We start from the raw sequence: 7534 nt of genomic DNA on the forward strand, positions 1-7534 counted from the left end.
CAGAGAAGTCTCTATTATTTTAAACTGAATACTTTCAAGTCCACGAAAGCTGTCTTCCTTTGAAGCTGCCAAACTGACCACCTACACGCCGGCTATAAGTACTTTATTTATTTAGCAAGAAATACAGAAGAGAGGTGGCTACAGAGAATCAAGGGGGAACCAGCATATTTTTGTAAGGGTTTTCCCTCTGCACTGGCAGGATGCTGTCGAAGTAGCTTCCCAGGTCTCTGTTCCCTTATCTCCATCGTTTGTCTCTTTATTTTGGTAGAATTTCGGACAAGTTGCAACCACAGTATAACACTCCTACGTACCTTTTACCCAGATTCAAAAATGAATACATTTTAATCCATTTATTTTTTGCTTTATCTTGGTCTTTTCTCTCTTCCCACACCACACCACACAGTCTTTTTTTTTTTTTTTTAATAATTTGAGATCAAATTGCAGCCTTTGTGTTTGTGTATCTGCTTATCCCTAAATACTTCAGTGTATGTATCCTAAGTACAAGAATATTTTTTGACATAAGTGGAGGGCAATGAACAAAATCAGAAAATCTGACATGGATATGCACTATTATATAATCTGTATGCATTCAAATTTTGTCTTAATAATGTCCTTTGTAATTTTCCCTTCCAGTCCAGGACCTGAAGCAGGACCATGCACTGCATTCAGTCTTCTCAAATCAATCTGTGACAGTTTCTCAGTCATCTTTTGTCTTTTATGGCTTTGATATTTTTGAAGAAGGTAGACCAGAGGCTTTGTAGACTGGCCCTCAATTTCAGCCTCCCTCCTGTTTCCCCATGGTTAGACTCAGATCGTCTATTTTTGGCTAATCTACCATATAATTGATATTGGGTCCTGCTCAGTGATATCTGCAGGCACATGATGTGGTTTTGTCTCATTACTGGTAATGTTAACTTTGATCACTTGGTCAACGTAGTGTCTGTCAAACTTCTGCACTGTAAAATTATTAGTTATGTTTTTAGTTAACTAGTATTTGTGGGGAGATATGCAAACATACTGTCTCCTTAACCTTTCACTCCTTAATTTTCACATCTATTGATGATTTTCTAATTCTTTCATTCGTATCCTATGTATTAGTTGGTACTGTGCTTTGAGAAAGAGCTTTCTCTTCTCCCATTTCTTTACTTATGTCAGTTTTGACTCATGGGTTTTTATTAATGGGTTTGAATTCATTACTTTATCATTTATTTCGATACTAAAATTGTCCCCAGTGGCCCTTTCAATCTGCAAATTTCTCTTTTTTCTATGTTACTTTTTTTTTTTTTTAAGATTTTATTTATTTATTCAGGAGAGGCACAGAGACACAGGCAGAGAAGTAGGCTCCCTGTGGGGAGCCCAATGCGGGACTTGATCCCAGGACCCTGGGATCATGACCTGAGCCAAAGGCAGACGCTCAAACACTGAGCCACCCACGTGCCCCTATAATCATCATTCTTTGAGCACTTCCCTAATTTGTGGTCCAGCAATTTCTGTACTTTTCCTGCCCTGGTCCTGGAATTAGCCTTTTTTCCAAGAAGCACTTGTTCCTTTTAATGTTGAGAATGGTATTTAGAGAGTAAGGTCTGGTTGTTAGGTATGCTCATTGCTACAGATGTGCCCTCACTTTTAGATCCTATCACCGTAGAGGGCAAGGCAACACACGTGTATAGACTCACATCCTCATATGCAAATATTTATTTCTATATCTGTCTGTATGATTAAACTTCAAGAATGAGAAACTTGCAGCAGTATGGTGGAACCAGGTTGAACCAGCTCACAAGGGCTGATTACTAAATAATTGTATTTTGTGAGCTGATATTAGCTTGAAATCAGCCATTTGAGTAGTTATACCACAACATTCTGCAAATGCTACAGATCAAATTTGTTCCCCTCGCCCCACCCCAAGTTTAGCAGAGCACTGCTGCAAATCTGCCTTCCATTATCCTCAATTTTTAAATTCAGAATATTTAGGTTACATGGTAAAAGGGAATTAAGGTTGTTAATCAGCTGACTTAAGGGCAATTCTCCTGGATTATCTGGGCAGGCCAAAGGTGCTCACAAAGGTCCTTAAAGTGGAAGAGAGAAGCAGAAGAGGAGAGAGATGTGAGAATGGAAGGAGGGTCAGAGATGCTACCCTGCTGTCTTTGGAGATAGAAGAAGGGGACCACAAGCCAAGGGGTGTGGCTGGCTTATAGAAACTGGAGAAGTATTCTCCTCTGGAGCCCCCAGAAGGAACATAGCTCTCTTGACACTTTAATCTTAGTTCAACTCCTATTGGACTTCTAACCTACAGAACTGCAAGATAACAAATGTTTTGTTTAACCCACTATGTTTGTAGTAATTTGTTACAGTAGGAATGGAAACCAAACATTCATGGTGTATATGTTCCTTCTGTCAGGGAGCTTTCTCTCAGCCTAATGTCAGTGAGATTCATCTCTTTTGTTGAGTCTGTAATTTGTTTCATTTTATTGCAGAGTAGTATTCTATTATATGAAAACCCGAGGCGAGTTTTGCCATTCTCATACTGCTAAACTTCTGCTTATTTCCAGTTATTAGACTACTAGATAACAACAGGTTTTGTTGTTGTTTGAATCAAAGTGTGAAATTTATTCAAAGAAAAAGAAAAAAATGACCAGATGTCCATCTTTCAGCTCCCCTCCTTCCCCGCCCTGCTCCTCTTCAATCCCCTGAGTCCCTGAGGACTGGACCCTGACTAGGGCTGGGTAGCAGAGCCCCTCTCAGAGGAGGTCAGCAACATTGAGGGGCATCTCCTCAATGGAAATGTTGAGGAATGTCTTGATGTCTCAAAGACTCTTCTCGTCTTATTCTGTCTCCATGTTAAAAGCCATATCCTTATGGCCAAATTAGCCACCAGGACCAGTTCTGTGGATAGAGTTTTCCCTGTTGGTGGGAAGGTCATAGCTGCTGACTAAAGAAATATGCTGCCCATCAATGCCTCTGGCCAGTAGGTCAGTAGTAATTAATACTCTGCTAGAGCCAGAGCGGAATTCCCTTATGATTGTATTTCTTTTGGGTCCATGTCTCCAGGCCTGGCAGATACAGTGAAGTCTTGGGTGTGTCCATCTTCTCAGTGAGCATATGACTGCCTGCATGATGGTCAGGGTGTCATACAAGTCACACAGTGTGTCCAGCCTCCACTCCTCTTGTTCCACATTGATGTAGAACTGGTGGGTGATGTAGGCCCTCTAGGGTCAACTCTTCCTTGGCCAGAATCCAAATGGGTCCCTCATGAACTTCTTGGTCACCTCAAGCACATCAGGAGGCTTTGCAGCTGACAGCAAACCCCGTGGGTGTTGTTGTTGAGCTTTTGAAATATGTCATAGATCTGGTCCTTGAATCCATGGCTTAATATATCATCAGCCTCATCTAAAGTAAACATTTTGATGTATTTGAGAGATAGGTGTTTCCAGTTAAGCATATCAAACACATGATGATATAGGGAGCTTCCATCTGCAGCTACTGCACCTCAGCATGCACATTTGTCCCATCAATGTGGGTGTGGCCCGAAGCACCCATGTAATCTCCCAATGTCATAATTACCTTCTGTATCTGCTGAGCCAACTCTCTAGTGGGTGGCAGGACAGTCTTGCATAGCCTTTATATCTTTTTTTTTTAAATTAATTTTTATTGGTGTTCAATTTACCAACATACAGAAAAACACCCAGTGCTCATCCCCTCAAGTGTCCACCTCAGTGCCCGTCACCCATTCCCCTCCAATACCCGCCCTCCTCCCCTTCCACCACCCCTAGTTCGTTTCCCAGAGTTAGGAGTCTTTATGTTCTGTCTCCCTTCCTGATTTTCCCAACATTTCTTTTCCCTTCCTTTATATTCCCTTTCACTATTATTCATATTCCCCAAATGAATGAGAACATACACTGTTTGTCCTTCTCCGATTGACTTATTTCACTCAGCATAATACCCTCCAGTTCCATCCACGTTGAAGCAAATGGTGGGTATTTGTCGTTTCTAATGGCTGAGGAATATTCCATTGTATACATAAACCACATCTTCTTTATCCATTCATCTTTTGATGGACACCGAGGCTCCTTCCACAGTTTGGCTATTGTGGCCATTGCTGATAGAAACATCGGGGTGCAGGTGTCCCGACGTTTCATTGCATCTGAATCTTTGGGGTAAATCCCCAGCAGGGCAATTGCTGGGTCGTAGGGCAGGTCTATTTTTAACTCTTTGAGGAACCTCCACACAGTTTTCCAGAGTGGCTGCACCAGTTCACATTCCCACCAACAGTGTAAGAGGGTTCCCTTTTCTCTGCATCCTCTCCAACATTTGTGGTTTCCTGCCTTGTTAATTTTCCCCATTCTCACTGGTGTGAGGTGGTATCTCATTGTGGTTTTGATTTGTATTTCCCTGATGGCAAGTGATGCAGAGCATTTTCTCATGTGCTTGTTGGCCATGTCCATGTCTTCCTCTGTGAGATTTCTCTTCATGTCTTTTGCCCATTTCATGACTGGATTGTTTGTTTCTTTGGTGTTGAGTTTAATAAGTTCTTTATAGATCTTGGAAACTAGCCCTTTATCTGATATGTCATTTGCAAATATCTTCTCCCATTCTGTAGGTTGTCTTTTAGTTTTGTTGACTGTATCCTTTGCTGTGCAAAAGCTTCTTATCTTGATGAAGTCCCAATAGTTCATTTTTGCTTTTGTTTCTTTTGCCTTTGTGGATGTATCTTGCAAGAAGTTACTGTGGCCAAGTTCAAAAAGGGTGTTGCCTGTGTTCTCCTCTAGGATTTTGATGGAATCTTGTCTCACATTTAGATCTCTCATCCATTTTGAGTTTATCTTTGTGTATGGTGCAAGAGAGTGGCCTAGTTTCATTCTTCTGCATGTGGATGTCCAATTTTCCCAGCACCATTTATTGAAGAGACTGTCTTTCTTCCAATGGATAGTCTTTCCTCCTTTATCGAATATTAGATGACCGTACATTTCAGGGTCCACTTCTGGGTTCTCTATTCTGTTCCATTGATCTATGTGTCTGTTTTTGTGCCAGTACCACACTGTCTTGATGACCACAGCTTTGTAGTACAACCTGAAATCTGGCATTGTGATGCCCCCAGCTATGGTTTTCTTTTTTTAAAAATTCCCCTGGCTATTCGGGGTCTTTTCTGATTCCACACAAATCTTAAAATAATTTATTCTAACTCTCTGAAGAAAGTCCATGGTATTTTGATAGGGATTGCATTAAACGTATAAATTGCCCTGGGTAACATTGACATTTTTACAATATTAATTCTGCCAATCCATGAGCATGGAATATTTTTCCATCTCTTTGTATCTTCCTCAATTTCTTTCAGAAGTGTTCTATAGTTTTTAGGGTATAGATCTTTTACCTCTTTGGTTAGGTTTATTCCTAGGTATCTTATGCTTTTAGGTGCAATTGTAAATGGGATTGACTCCTTAATTTCTCTTTCTTCAGTCTCATTGTTAGCCTTTATATCTAATTCAATCTGCTGCATAGTCCATATAGTAAAAGGGACTGTTTTCCCATCCCTAGATTGGGCTTGAGCAATCAGTTAATAACCCTTGATACAAGGAAGAATGGCTTGATGCTGGATGGCAGAAGGCTTCTCAAAACCATTTGTGTAGGTGCCACAAAGAAGGGACTCAGGGTCATGTCATCAGAGCTGTCAACAATTCTAGGTACTCTTAATGATGCCTGTGGGCTCCATCCCACCAGGATCATTGTCACTTGATTGGAATTCCTGACTTAAAGGTATGATTCTTAGAAACTAGACCATGAACAGTTTTCTATACTTTTTTTTTATACAAGCTTCCATTCAAAAGAATGTTTACAAATGCTGGTTTTGCTTGATTCCTAAACCAGACAGTATCAGCAAGGCCGCATCTTCATCCCTAGAAGAGTAGTCAATGCACAGATGTTCTTGAAAAATAGCCCAGCCATCAGCATCCTAGTATTGCACAAACCCTATCTGCTAGCAAAACTCCAACAAAGTCAGGTTAAAGAAGCTAAAAAAGGGCATCTGCCTTTGACATCCTGGGATGGAGTCCCACAGCAGGCTCCCCACAGGGAGCCTGCTTCTCCCTCTGCCTGTGTCTCTGCCTGTGTCTCTGCATCCCTTATGAATAAATAAATAAAATCTTTTAAAAAAGAAGCTAGAATAATGCAATATATAATTAAAAATTTTAAATAAATGAATAATTCTCTTGAGAATGGAACTAGAACAGAAAATCCAAAAGCCCATAGCAGCATTACTAAAAGTAAAGAATGATAAATCAAAATGTATTCATTCATTCATTTTCAGGAAGAAAATAATTGAGCATCCATTCAGGGCTGACAACATTGTGCTAGCCTAAGTCATAAAGACTATGCTGACAACCTAGTAGGGACATAGATAAATAAACAATATCTGTCCATAACTTATCTTCTAAGTTCTATGATCATGCTTTTCATTGGGTGTCATGGAAGCAGAGAGACCCTTAAGTCTACCTGGTTGGGTGTGGACTCAGAAAGGTGTAGAGGAGACTGGAGCGTCCTCATTAATGAGAACAGGAAGTCCAAAGCCCAGAGGCAGGAACTTGTGGGCACCGTTGAGGAACGACAGGAACTTGATGAGTAGTCAAGGACAGTAGACCCTTGCTCCCTCAGGGGTACAATCTAAATTTAGACACCAGGAATAGGGAACCCTTAAAACATTACCATGTTTGTGGAGAGAAACTTTCAATAGGTTACCAACCAACAATTTGATCTAAAAGAGAGAGAAACATCATAGGGAACTTCTTTCAATTCCTCAAAATCCCCTCTCTCTCTTTTTTGTAAAAGTACCTAGGACTAACCTCTACCTGGAATGCTCTCTTCTTTTCCTATGCCCTCTCCTAAAATTTCTATTAGGTTGGCTAGTGATCCCTTAGATTGCAGCTTAAAGTCACTTGCTCTTACAAGTCTTCCCTGACCCCCCCCGCCTGTCTCCCTGACCCCCAAACTTAGGAAGATGCTTTTGCTTTGCACAGCTACAGCCTCCTCAGACTTTCCCTATCATAGCTCTAGATGTCGTTGTCACTGTTTATATAGTTGTCTGCCTCCCGGATAGACATTGCAGTGGTAACCTCTGGAGTGTTATCACCATTCATAGCAGTGGAATCTGAGGTACATTGTGGATCAGTACCTCAATTCCTCATCTCTAAAACAGGCGTAACAACAGGACATACCTTAGAGTTGTTGTATGAATGCGTTCATACAGGCCAAGTGCTTAGAGCAGTGGTTCACAGAGGTTCTCAGACCTGTCCCTGATTCTTCTTATCATTTGCCATTTCGGCAAATGGCAACTCCAGTCTCCAAATACTTGAGCCAGAAACTGGAGGCATTCTTAACGCCTTTCTCTCTTTCTCTCTTACTTCTCATTCAATCCATTAGTAAATCCTGCCTGTCAGCTCTCTTCTCAAATGATCCAGAGTGTAACACCTTCTCACCACTTCCTCTATGACCACCTTGATCTGAGCCACCATCTCTCTCACTTGGATTATTCAAACAGCATCCT

At 41.0% G+C, this 7534-nt stretch overlaps 1 pseudogene; it reads right to left on the bottom strand.

Moving 5' to 3' along the window:
• Window positions 1-2853: 2853 nt before the first annotated feature.
• Window positions 2854-7307, bottom strand: LOC121491735 (annotated as a pseudogene).
• Window positions 7308-7534: the final 227 nt, after the last annotated feature.

The sequence above is a fragment of the Vulpes lagopus genome, chromosome 5, assembly GCF_018345385.1.
Source record: "Vulpes lagopus strain Blue_001 chromosome 5, ASM1834538v1, whole genome shotgun sequence".
In the NCBI taxonomy this organism is placed as follows: Eukaryota; Metazoa; Chordata; class Mammalia; order Carnivora; family Canidae; genus Vulpes; species Vulpes lagopus.